Below are 12425 nucleotides of genomic sequence, written 5' to 3' on the forward strand. Positions count from 1 at the left end.
CGAGAAACCTTTTCTTTTTCTTTTTTCTTCTTCTTCTTCCTTTTTTTTTCCTTTTGAGAAGGATTCCTGTTCCGTCGCCCAGGCTGGAGTGCAATGGCGCGATCTTGGCTCACTACAGCCTCTGCCTCCCGGGTTCAAGCGATTCTCTTGCCTCAGCCTCCCGAGTAGCTGGGATTACAGGCACGAGCCACCACGCCCGGCTAGTTTTTTTTGGTATTTTTAGTAGAGACGGGGTTTCGCCATGATGGCCAGGCTGGTCTGGAACTCCCGACCTCAGGTGATCCGCCCACCTCTGCCTCTCAAAGTGCAGGGATTACAGGCATGAGCCACTGCGCCCAGCCAAGAAACCATTTCTGATTCACCTATTCACTCCCGCACTCCCACTACACAGTAGCTAAATAAATAAATAAATATTAAAAATAAATAGGAAAGAAAGAAAGAAAAAAAAAGAAAAAGAAAAAAACTTAAATTTAAAAAGGTTGTGCTCGATGGCTCACACTTGCAACCCCAGTGCTTTGGGAGGCTGAATGAAGCAAGAGGATCGCTTGAGGCCAGGAGTTTGAGATCGGCCTGAGCAACGTTGCAGCATTGCAAAACCCCCATCTGTACAAAAAAGAAAAATAAAATTAATTTTAAAAACAAAAAAAGAGAAACAGTAGCACATGTATGTACTGGCACCACGTATGTACTAGTAAAAACTAGTTAAAATTAAGTCAGTAATTAATGAAGGAATAAGTCAATGAGTGAGCAGGCGAAGGAAGAAAACATAGACCTGAGCAGGTGCGCCTTGGGTTGAGCCCTTCCCCGCTGAGCCCCGCCTTCTGCCCGCCCATGGGCCCTATCGGGACTACATTTCCCAGAAGGCCGCATGCCCCGGGCATGCGCAGCGGCTCGCTGGGAAGCTGCGACGCGGAGTTTCACTCTGGCTGCCTTCTCCTGAGAGTCGGAGCCACAGCCAGAGCCCTGCCCAGGCCGAGCGGGGGCTGCAGCCCGAGCGCGGTGGTGCCCTCAGCCCCGTCCTCTTGTCCTCCTCAGCCTCGGTGAGAGGGCGGGCAGGCCACCTGCGCGTCGCTAGGGCTGCGGTCCCAGGGGCGTGGGGTGGCGGGGAGCCGGAGCCTAGCTGGGACCGGAAGGGGGCGGGCGTGGGTGTGAGGGGGGCCGACGGCCGGGGCGGCGGGGACACCCGGGGGTCCCGGGAGGTCGGGGGGATCGGTCTCCGGGATCAAGGTCCTGAGGGCGGGAGTTGGGGGACTTGGGAGGCGCCGGCAGCTTTGGACGGGACAGGGTGCCGCGTGCGAAAGGGGACGTTCGGATGAAGGCTGAGGGGCTCGCAGGCGGAGGGGCGCGGTTCCGGGTCGCTCGGAAGGCGCGCACCCCTTGCCAAAGTACCCGGAGGAGGCGGTGACGAGATTGCCACCGGCTCCCTGACGAGGGGTTGGTCCTGCTGGGGTCTACCCCCAGGTGAAGGGACTCACTGGGCCGGGGGTTGTACTTTGGAGGAGTTTGCTTCCTAACTCTGCTTCCCTGCTTTCCTGTGGGGGGTCTTCCCAGGAGTTCTGGGGCCCTGGGTCACTTTTTGGGGTGCGTAAGGGGTGCCGAAAAAGATTTAGAACTCGGTTCCCTTTTCTGGAGCTGCGCTTTCATCGCGACTGTCTCAGCCAGCTGCCCTCCTCCTCCAAGCTGGCTCCACTTCTCTAAGCGCCAACAGCGATGGAAATAAATAGCATGTGTACAGACGCCTGGACCCCTGAGAAACTCAGAATATTTCTGCATGCCTTCCTAGCTCCTCTAGCGCTCTAGAAGGTAGACTTTCTGGTAGCCACCATCCGGGCTTAAGCCATCCGGATAGCAAGCCCTCTGATTCGGTTGCTCTGTGACCTTAAATATTTACCCTCTCTGGTGTGTTGATTTCCTGGATGCTTAGCTGCCAGACTGGCTTATGAAGTCCTTTTAGAGTTTTCTGTAAAAGGGCTCAGGCCAGGCACGGTGGCTCATGCCTGTAATCCCAGCCCTTTGGGAGGCCGAGGTGGAAGGATCATTTGAGTCCAGGAATTTGAGACAAGCCTGGGAAACGAAGAGGATTCCTGAGATCACTGTCTCTATAAAAAATCAGATGGGCGTGTTGGTGGGTGCCTGTAGTCCCAGCTACTTGGGAGGCTGAGGCAGAAGGATCGCTTGAGCCCAGGAGTTGGAGGCTGCAGTGAGCCGTGATCACACCACTACACTGCAGCATGGGCGACAGAGGTAGACCCCGTCTCAAAAAACAAAAAACAAACAAACAAAAAAAACGAACTTTTTTTTTTTTTTTAAGAAAAGGGCTCAGAGCCAGGCGTGGTGACTCGAGCCTATAATCCCAGCTACTCGGGAAGCTGAGGCAGGAGAGTAGCTTGAACCTGGGAGGCGGAGGCTGCAGTGAGCCGAGATCACGCCACTGCACTCCAGCTTGGGTGACAGAGCAAGATTCCGTCTCCAAAAACTAATAATAATAAAAAATATTAAAAAGAGCTCAGGGTTTTTTTGTTTGCTTTTTGTTGTTTTTTCAACCATCTCCTTGATTGTTAAGTGGGTGGAGGAAGACTGTTGTACCTCCTGCTCCACCCAGGCTATTGGAAAATAAATCTGGTGATTTTCAGTCCCCAGGCACAGCACACGGATCCAACATCTGTACCTTTGTTTTTACTAACTGCTGTTTCTTGATTTAAAACCTGATCCTAGAGGGGTCAGCTTCAGGGGAAAATGACATTTCCACTTGCCTTTGGCATTCTGAGTGGAGACGACGGCAGAGGCAAAAGCTGGGAGGTGAGAAAGATGCTGCTTGGATGGAAACGCATGAGGAGTCGGTCATGGCTGTAGCTGAGGATGTGTGAAGAGGGCAAATGGTGGGAGAGGGGGTTGGCAGGGTTGGCTCGGCCCAAACCATGACCAGCCCAAGGACTCAGAGGTTATCCTCCAGGGCTGCACATTTGATTTTGTTTTCTTTCCTTCCTTCCTTCTGCCCCTCCTTCCCTCCCTCTCTCCCTTTCTTGCCTCCCTCCCTTTCTTTCCTTCCTTCCTTCTTCCTTTCCTTTCCTGTCCTGTCCTGTCCTGTCCTGTCCTGTCCTGTCCTTTCCTGTCCTTTCCTTTCCTTTCCTTTCCTGTCCTTTCCTGTCCTTTCCTTTCCTTTCCTTCTTTGATGGAGTCTCGCTCTGTCGTCCAGGCTGGAATGCAATGGTGCGATCTCAGTTCACTGCAAACTCTGCCTCCCGGGTTCAAGCGATTCTTCTGCCTCAGCCTCCTGAGTAGCTGGGATTACAGGCACCCGCCACCACGCCCGGCTCATTTTTTGTAGAGATGGGGTTTCGCCATGTTGGCCAGGCTGGTCTTGAACTCCTGACCTCAGGTGATCCACGTGCCTCAGCCTCCCAAAGTGCTGGGATTACAGGCATGAGCCACTGCACCTGGTCTTTGCATTCGAAATATAGTATTGGTGCCACGGACAGCAACCCACTTAATTTGGGAGGATATAGATACTCATGTATTGTTTTATTTTCAATAATTCTTTTTAAATTGTACAATGCCTTCTAAAAAGGACTCTGGTTTTCCGTTTATCAGAACAATATAAAGTCTCCCTTTCAAATTAATTAATTAACTTTTTTTACTTTAAAGAATTTTTTTACTTTTTATTTTTTACAGATAGGGTCTCACTCTGTCACCCAGGCTGCAGTGCAGTGGCATGATCATGGCTCACTGCAACCTCCCTGTCCTGGGCTCAAAGGATCCTCCCGTCAGCTTCCTGAGGAGCTGGAACTGCAGGCTCGCACCACCACACCCAGCTAATTATTTTTCTTTTTTTCTTTTTAGTAGAGATGGGCTCTCGTGCTGTGTTACTCAGGCTGGTCTCAAACTCCTAGCCTCAAGTGATCCTCCTGTCTTGCACTTTTTTTGTTTTTAATACCCCAATCCTAAATCAGAAAAAAAAAAAAATCTTCAAGGCCTTTCCACCCAAAATGGGCCGAGCATTGTAAGCAGCGTTTACTCTCTCAGACCTTCCTTCACTTTTTTTATGTATTTGTGTGTCATGGTAACTATGATTTACTTAATATTTTTCTCATTTTATTGGCACATTTCTTCTGATTTAAATTATTTATTTATTTATTTATTTATTTTTGGAGACAGAGCCTCCCTCTGTCACCCAGGCTGTAGTGCAGTGGCCTGATCTCAGCTCACTGCAACCTCCACCTCCTGGGTTCAAGCAATTCTTCTGCCTCAGCCTCCCGAGTAGCTGGGATTACTGGCATGTGCCACCATACTCGGCTAATTTTTGTATGTTCAGTAGAGACGGGGTTTCCCCATGTTGACCTGGCTGGTCTGGAACTCCTGACCTCAAGTGATACACCCGCCTCGGTCTCCCAAAGTGCTGGAATTACAGGTGTGAGCCACCAGGCTTGGCCCTGATTTAAATTAACTCTAGGCCAAGTGTGGCAGCTTACTCCTGTGAGCACTTTGGGAAGCTGAGGCGGGAGGATCTCTTTTTTTTTTTGAGACAGAGTCTCGCCTTGTCACCCAGGCTGGAGTGCAGTGGCGCAATCTCGGCTCACTGCACCCTCCACCTTCCAGGTTCAAGCGATTCTCCTGCCCCAGCCTCCTGAGTAGCTGGGATTACAGGCGGGTGTCACCACACCCAGCTAATTGAGGGAGTATCTCTTGAGCCCAGGATTTCAAGACCAGCCTAGGCAACATAGTGAGACCCCATCTCTACAAAACTAAAAAACAATTAGCTGGGCATGGTGGTGCATGCCTGTAATCCCAGTGCTTTGGGAGGCTAAGGCAGAAGGATCACTTGAGCCCAGGAGTTCAAGGCTGCAGTGAGCCATGATCATGCCACTGCACTCCAACTTGAATGACAGAGTAAGACCCTGTCTCTAACTAAAAAGAAAAAAAAAGTGCATAGACCATGAGCTTAGAGCTCAAAGAGCATTCACACCATGTAACCAGCGTCCCAGAAGCCTCTCTCACGTCCCCTTTTCTTGCAGACTTTTAGCAAGGGTCTGATGCATTGTGTGGACTGTGGACTGGTTGGCTGGGGAGAGATGGGAAGCTGGTTTAGAGGCTGATGCAGTTGTCCAGACTCCAGGCCATAGGAGGCAGAGAGGAAGGAGAGATGCGAAGGATATGTGGGAGACTGAACTGGCAGGACTGGGCTACTCTTGGTATTGGGGGTCAGGGAGCTAGGAGCATCCATTTGGCTCCCCGCCACCCTGATGGGGACTTTGTAGGAGGCGGTGGTGGAGAGGATGGTTCTGTTTGGGCTACACTGAGAGTGGGACTGGGGGACATGGGTGCTTGTCCCAGAAGGAGCTCCCCACCGTCCCTCCAACCCCCTCCTCTCTCTGGCTTTACCTGTGCCCTGGTGTACAAAGTCTGGTTGGGGAGAAGATGAAAGCCTATCTGGATGCGGACACAGGGATTTCAACACCCCATTCACGGGGCCCAGGACAGCCCCCAGTGGAATAATCACCTTTTGTCCTCCTTCTGCCTGGACTGGGGACAGCTGGGAGATGGGAGCTGAGAACCATGAGGAGGGGGAAAGAAACAGTCCAGTCTTTGCTTGTTGTGGGGGGGCACATAGTTATCTTGGCCTCCTTTTGCCTCCTGGCCTTGGTGCCACCCACTTCTCAGGCTGCTGGGATACTGGCCCCTCAGGCCAGATCAGCTCCCACCCTGGGGACAGGCAACTTCCAGAGACCCTGCCAGGAATCCTCAGCTTCCCCACCTCTATCCCCTGCCACCTCAGCCCAGGCATGAGGGAGAAGGACCCCCGATCCTGATCCCCACAGATTTCAAATCCCAGGTGACCCCAGAGCCCTCCGCCAAGCCTGCCTCCTACCCTCCCAGCTCCAAGGTGGGCCCCTCCAGTCTGCTCCTGCTTCACGCCCAAGGGAACACTGGCAAGACGAGCCTTCATCCCTCCCTGTCCTTGGTGATTAGGGCTCTTGAAAGCCCTGCCATCCCTTCATATCCCTTTCTGAGTCCATCTGTTGCCTACATTTTCTACAGTACAGCCGGCAGCCTAACACAGCGGTTCATATTGCAGCATCACCTCCACCATCTCCTAGCTGTATGACCTTCACCTTGCAAAGCCTCAGTGTTCTCATCTGTAAAATGGCTTTCGTGATCCACTTACCCCTTATCATTTTTGCCAAGTTCAATGAGCAAATGTTTTCACAAGGCTTAGCCCAGTGTCTGGCCCACTCTAGGTGTGGTACCTATTGTTATCATTACTGTTTCTCTATCGAGACTGCAGACCCTTGAGGGTGGAAACCAGATCTCATTCAGTGGTTGCACTTGGCACAGGGTGGATACTCAGGAAATGTTTGTTGAGTGACTGAATCAAGGTGATGGCTACAGAATCATAGAAAACAGCAGCCAGAAGGGGCTTGAGAGATTAACAAGGACAATTTCCCATCTGACCAGTGGGAAATGGTTGCCTCTCTCTCTCTCTGTCTGTCACACACACACACACACACGCATGCACACGCACACACGCACAAACACTCCAGCAAAAGCGAAGGATTCATACCTGGGGGAATGTTCTGGGCTCTTTCTGTCCCTTCTTCTACAGTCAATCCAAGATCGAATCACTTTGTCTGCCCCTGGAAGTTTAGGAGGAGGAAGGATCTTCCAAATGGAAATCAACACAGGCGTTTCTTCTTTTCTTTCCACAGCTGGAAGGTGAGCAGAGGCAAAGTCCCTGTCCATGGAGCTGGCTGGTGGCCCCAGCCCGTCCCCATCCGACCTTAGGGACAGCGAGAAGCAAAGGGGAGTGGAGGTGGCCGGCACCAGCTGGAGCGGCCCCAGAAAAAGGGCACCCAGGTGGAGGCGGAACTATGTGGTTGGGGGAGGCAAGGACTCTCAAGGCCAGGCAGCCCCTCCTCCCCCCACAGCCCCCCCACCCCAGGGTTCAGGTTTCAGAAAGGCCTGGATAGGTCTCCACCCCTTTGCAGGGCAGCCAAGCATCCTGATCTTTGGAGGTAGCCCTGATCCAGCCCAGGAGTCCCGCCTGATGATGTCCCGACCCACATCTCAGCTGAGGGTTTGGAAATGGTCCCAGGAGCCACAGTGTATGGAGTGGGTTTCCCACATAGACAGGACCTCGCAACCTCACTCGGGGGCTGCTGATTTTGCCTTCTTTTTTTTTCTTTTTTCTTTTTTTTCAGACAGAGTCTCTCTCTGTCACCCAGGCTGCTGGAGTGCAATGGCACGATTTCGGCTCCCTGCATCCTCCGCCTCCCAGGCTCAATCAATTCTCATGCCTCAGCGCCCGAATACCTGGGATTACAGGCATGCACCACCATGCCAGGCTAATTTTGTATTTTTAGTAGAGACTGGGTTTCTCCATGTTGGCCAGGATGGCCTTGAAATCCTGACCTCAAGGGATCTGCCTGCCTCGGCCTCCCAAAGTGCTGGGATTACAGGTGTGAGCCACCGCACCCAGCCTAATTTTGCCTTCTTGTGTAGTTCTTTTTTTTTTTTTGAGATGGAGTTTCGCTCTTGTTGCCCAGGCTGGAGTGCAATGGTGTGATCTCGGTTCACAGCAACGTCTGTCTCCCCGGGTTCAAGGGATTCTCCTGCCTCAGCCTTCCAAAGTGTTGGGATTACAGGCATGAGCCACTGCACCTGGCCAAAAAAAAAATGTTGAGAAGCTCCTGAGGATCAAACAAATTGGGGACCAGTCCCAGCTTTTTATGGTGAGGCTGGGAAGACTGAGGCCAAGGGAGGAAAACAGGTGGCATGAGTGTGGGCCCGGCAGGACTTAATTTCCTGACTCCTGGTCATGATGCTGTTTCCTATTTCTTGGAAAAAGAAAGTACTAGATGTACCAGGCGAGGTGGCTCATACCTGTAATCCCAGCACTTTGGGAGGCTGAGGTGGGCAGATCACTTGAGGTCAGGAGTTCGAGACCAGCCTGGCTGACATGGTGAAACCCCGTCTCTACTAAAAATACAAAAATTAGTCAGGTGTGGTGGCGGGTGCCTGTAATCCCAGCTACTCGAGAGGCTGAGGTGGGAGAATCGCCTGAACCCGGGAGGTGGAGGTTGCAGTGAGCTGAGATCGCGCCACTGCACTCCAGCCTGGGCAACAGAGCAAGACTCCATCTCAAAAAAAAAAAAAAAAGAAAAGAAAAGAAAAGAAAAAAAAAGAAAAAGAAAAGAAAAGAAAATACTTGATGGAAGGCTGCCATCACCATGCTGCAGAAGCTCCACGCCCCTGCTGCCCGCACCCGTCCTTCCTCCCTCCCTCCTCTCCTGGCCTGGGGAAGCCCCTTCCCTGAAGTCCAGATTCCATTCCTTCCGTCATCTCAGGGACCTCTTTTCCTCCATCTGCACATCTATCTGTCTTCCACGTTCAGCTGCTCCTTCCCAATCAGATTTTTCGGTTTCTAAGCAAGCTCTCGTCTTTCCCATTAAAGCAAACAGTGGCCAGGAGTAGTGGCTCATGCCTGTAATCCCAACACTTCCGGAAGCAAAGGCAGGAGGATCGCTTGAGACCAAGAGCTCAAGACCAGCCTGGGCAACATAGGGAGACCCCATCTCTATAAAAAATTAGAAACATAGCCGGGCATGATGGTGCGCACTGGGCTGTAGTCAGTTACTTGCAAGGCTGAGGTGGGAGGATGACTTGAGCCTGGGAGGTTGAGCCTGCAGTGAGCTATGATTGTGCCACTGCACTCCAGCCTGGGCGACAGAGAGAGACCCTGTTTTAGGGGAAAAAAAAAGAACGATGATGAGTTATTGCCACCCACCTATGAGAATGGCTGAAAAAAAAAATAGTTGGTGATATCAAATGCTAGTGAGGATATGGAGAAACTGGGTTCCTCACACATTGCTGATGGGAATGTAAAATGGTCCAGATACTCTGAAATATAGTCTGACAGTGTCTTAAAAATCTAAATGTACATTCACCATATGAACTAGCAATTGTACTCCTGGGCATTTATCCCAGAGAAATGAAAACTTACATCTTCACAAAAAAAACCAGTATGTGAATGCTCATAGCAGTTTTATTTGTAATAGCCAAAAACTGGAAGCATTCAAAATTTCCTTTAGCTGGGTGAGGTGGCATGTGCCTGTAGTCTCAGCTACCCAGGAGGCTGTGGCAGGAGGATCACTTGAGCCCAGGAATTTGAGACCATCCTGGAAAACGCAGTGAGACTCCAACTCTACAAAAATAAAATAATTAGCCAGGCATGGTGATTCTTGTGGACCCAGCTACACGAGAGGCTGAGGTGGGAGGATCACTTGAGCCCAAGAAGTTGAGGCTGCAGTGAGCTGTGCTTGCGTCGCTGCACTCCAGCCTGGGGGACAGAGTGAGACTCTGTCTCAAAAAAAAAAAAAAAAGAAAGAAAAGAAAAAGATAAAAAAGGAATAACTGTTGATGTATATGCAACAATTTGGATGGATCCCAAGGGCATTATAATGAGTAAAAAAAGCTAGTCTTAAAGCTCACACATTGTATGATTCCGTTTATAAAACATCTTCAAAATGATGAAATTGCACAGGTGAAAAACAGATTAGTAATGTTTAGGTTTAAGGATTGTGGAGGGCAAGAGTGGGTGTGATTACAAAGAGGTAGTGCAAAGGGGTATTTACGATGATGAAATAGTTTTGTATCTTAATTGTATATGATAAAATAACAGAACTATACACACACCTTGTATCATGTCATGTTCTTGGTTTTGGTATTATAATTTTATGTAAGATGTAAACATTGCTGGGCGCAGTGGCTCACGCCTATAATCCCAGCACTTTGGGAGGTCGAGGCAGGCAGATCACCTGAGGTCGGGAGTTTGAGACCAGCCTGACCAACATGGAGAAACCCCATCTCTACTAAAAATACAAAATTAGCCAGGGGTGGTGGCGCATGCCTATAATCCCAGCTACTCGGGAGGCTGACGCAGGAGAATCGCTTGAACCCGGGAGGCGGAAGTTGCAGTGAGCTGAGATCGCGCCATTGCACTCCAGCCTGGGCAGCAAGAGCAAAACTCCGTCTCAGAAAGAAAAAAAAAAAAGATGTAAACATTGAGGAAGCTAGGGTGAAGGGTAACCACACATCCCTATACATTCCTTTCTTTTCTTTTCTTTCTTCTTTGTCTTCTTCTTCTTCTTCTTCTTTTTTTTTTTTTTTGAGACGGAGTCTTTCTCTGTTGCCCAGGCTGGAGTGCAATGATGTGATCTCGGCTCACTGCAACCTCTGCCTCCTGGGTTCAAATGATTCTCCTCCTTCAGCCTCCCAAGTAGCTGGGACTACAGGCGCGTGCCACTGCGCCCAGCTAATTGTTCTATTTTTAGTAGAGACGGGGTTTCATCATGTTGGCCAGGCTGGTCTTGAACTCCTGACCTCATGGTCTACCCAACTCGGCCTCCCAAAGTGCTGGGATTACAGGTGTGAGCCGCTGTGCCTGGCCTCTTCTTTTTTTGAGACAGGGTCTTGCTTTGTTGCCCAGTATGGAGTGAAATGCTGTGATCACAACTTACTGCAGCCTCAACCACTTGGGCTCAAGCGATCCTTCCGCCTCAGCTTCTCAGCTTCCTGCGTAGCTGGGACTACAGGCGCATGCCACCGCAACTTGCTAATTTATGTCTTTTTTTTTTAGTAGAGTCAGGGTTTTGCCATGTTGGCCAGGCTAGTCTCAAACTCTTCAGCTCAAGCAATCCTCCCACCTCGGCTTCCCAAAGTGCTGGGATTACAGGCTTGAGCCACCATGCCCAGCCACCACTTCCCGTGAATCTATAATGATTTCAAAATAAAACTTTTTTTTAAAAAAAAAACCTCAATTGATTTACAACAACAAAACAGACTAATATTTTAATTTTATTTATTCATTTATTTTTTGAGACAAGTTCTCCCTGTTGCCCAGGCTGGAGTGTAGTGGCGTGATCATAGCTCATTGCAGTTGCGAACTCCGAGGTTGAAGTAATCCTCCCACCTCAGTTCCCCGAGTAGCTGGGACTACAGGCGTGCGCCACCATGCCCAGCTAATTATTGTATTTTTTGTAGAGACAAAGTCTCACTATGTTGCCCAGGCTGGCTTCAAACTCTTGGGCTGAAGCAATCCTCCTGCCTCAGCCTCCCAAAGTGCTGGGATTATAGGCATGAGCCACCTCATCTGGCCCATGCTGATTTTTCTTTCTTTCCTTCTTCTTCTTTTTTTTTTTTTTTTTTTTTTTTTGAGACAGAGTCTTCCTCTGTCACCCAGGCTGGAGTGCAGTGGCGTGATCTCAGCTCGCTGCAACCTCCACCTTCTGGGTTCAAGTGATTCTCATGCCTCAGCCTCCCAAGTAGCTGAGATTACAGGTGTGTGCCACCACACCTGGCTAATTTTTTTACTTTTAGTAGAGATGTGGTTTCGCCATGTTGCCCAGGCTGGTCTTGAACTCCTGGCCTCAAGCGGTCCGCCTGCCTTAGCGTCCCAAAGTGCTGGGATTACAGGTGTGAGCCACTGCACCCAGCCCCATATTAATATTTGTATTTGAAAGCAAAAAATTTTAGTACCTAAGTCACCACCTCAAGGTGTGATAAATGGATTCTGACAAGTGGTTTTTCCTGACATGAGAAGCTGCAGGTGCCTAGGGGGTTGGTTCACTGATTTTCCTCCTCAAAGACCCTTTGGGAGCAGCCTGGCATGACTGGAGAGTGGGAAAATCTGCCTATGGTCTGTAAGTGGATTCTCTCTGAGTTTGCCTATTACGGAATGCGTGCTTCTTCAACACTTCCGCTCCTGGGAGGTCAGTAACACTCAAGTGCTGATGATTCCATTTAGGACAGTTAGGAAAAGACCTCCTCATGCAGGAACAGACTCTCCTTCTCCCCCTTCCCTTTCCCCTTCCCCTTCCCCTCCTCCTCCTCCTCCTTTTTTTTTTTTTTTTTTTGAGACGGAGTCTTGCTCTGTCACCCAGGCTGGAGTGCAATGCTGTGATCTTGGCTCACCGCCACCTGCGCCTCCTGAGTTCAAGTGATTCTTCTGCCTCAGCCTCCTGAGTAGCTGGGATTACAGGCGCCCACCAACACGCCTGGCTAATTTTTGTATTTTTAGTAGAGATGGGGTTTCACCATGTTGGTCAGGCTGGTCTTGAACTCCTGACCTCGTGATCCACCCGCCTCAGCCTCCCAAAGTGCTGGGATTACAGGCGTGAGCCACCATGCCGGGCCAAAAAAGAATTGTATATAAATGTCACCATATAGTGGCTGGGCGCAGTGGCTCACACCTGTAATCCCAGCACTTTGGGAGGCTGAGGCGGGCTGATCACGAGGTCAGGAGATCGAGACCATCCTGGCTAACACGGTGAAACCCCATCTCTACTAAAAAATACAAACATTAGCTGGGCGTGGTGGCGGGCGCCTGTAGTGCCATCTACTTGGGAGGCTGAGGCAGGAGAATGGCGTGA

General features: G+C 50.3%; 2 protein-coding genes across 4 annotated transcripts in view; both read left to right on the top strand.

Moving 5' to 3' along the window:
* The first annotated feature begins 885 nt into the window (after nucleotides 1–885).
* Nucleotides 886–12425, top strand: part of LOC101143607 (zona pellucida sperm-binding protein 3) — a 39267-nt gene continuing 27727 nt past the window's right edge. Inside the window, exon 1 of one of the 2 annotated variants that reach the window (XM_055392870.2) lies at nucleotides 886–1040. The gene's annotated coding sequence lies outside the window, so the exon portion shown is untranslated. The remainder of the gene's footprint in view (nucleotides 1041–12425) is intronic. The other variant, XM_055392873.2, reaches the window with a different exon arrangement.
* Nucleotides 980–12425, top strand: part of LOC101145093 (probable E3 ubiquitin-protein ligase DTX2) — a 162092-nt gene continuing 150646 nt past the window's right edge. The window contains exon 1 of one of the 2 annotated variants that reach the window (XM_063708196.1): nucleotides 980–1040. The gene's annotated coding sequence lies outside the window, so the exon portion shown is untranslated. The remainder of the gene's footprint in view (nucleotides 1041–12425) is intronic. The other variant, XM_063708201.1, reaches the window with a different exon arrangement.

This window comes from Gorilla gorilla, chromosome 6 (assembly GCF_029281585.2).
Source record: "Gorilla gorilla gorilla isolate KB3781 chromosome 6, NHGRI_mGorGor1-v2.1_pri, whole genome shotgun sequence".
NCBI lineage: Eukaryota > Metazoa > Chordata > Mammalia > Primates > Hominidae > Gorilla > Gorilla gorilla.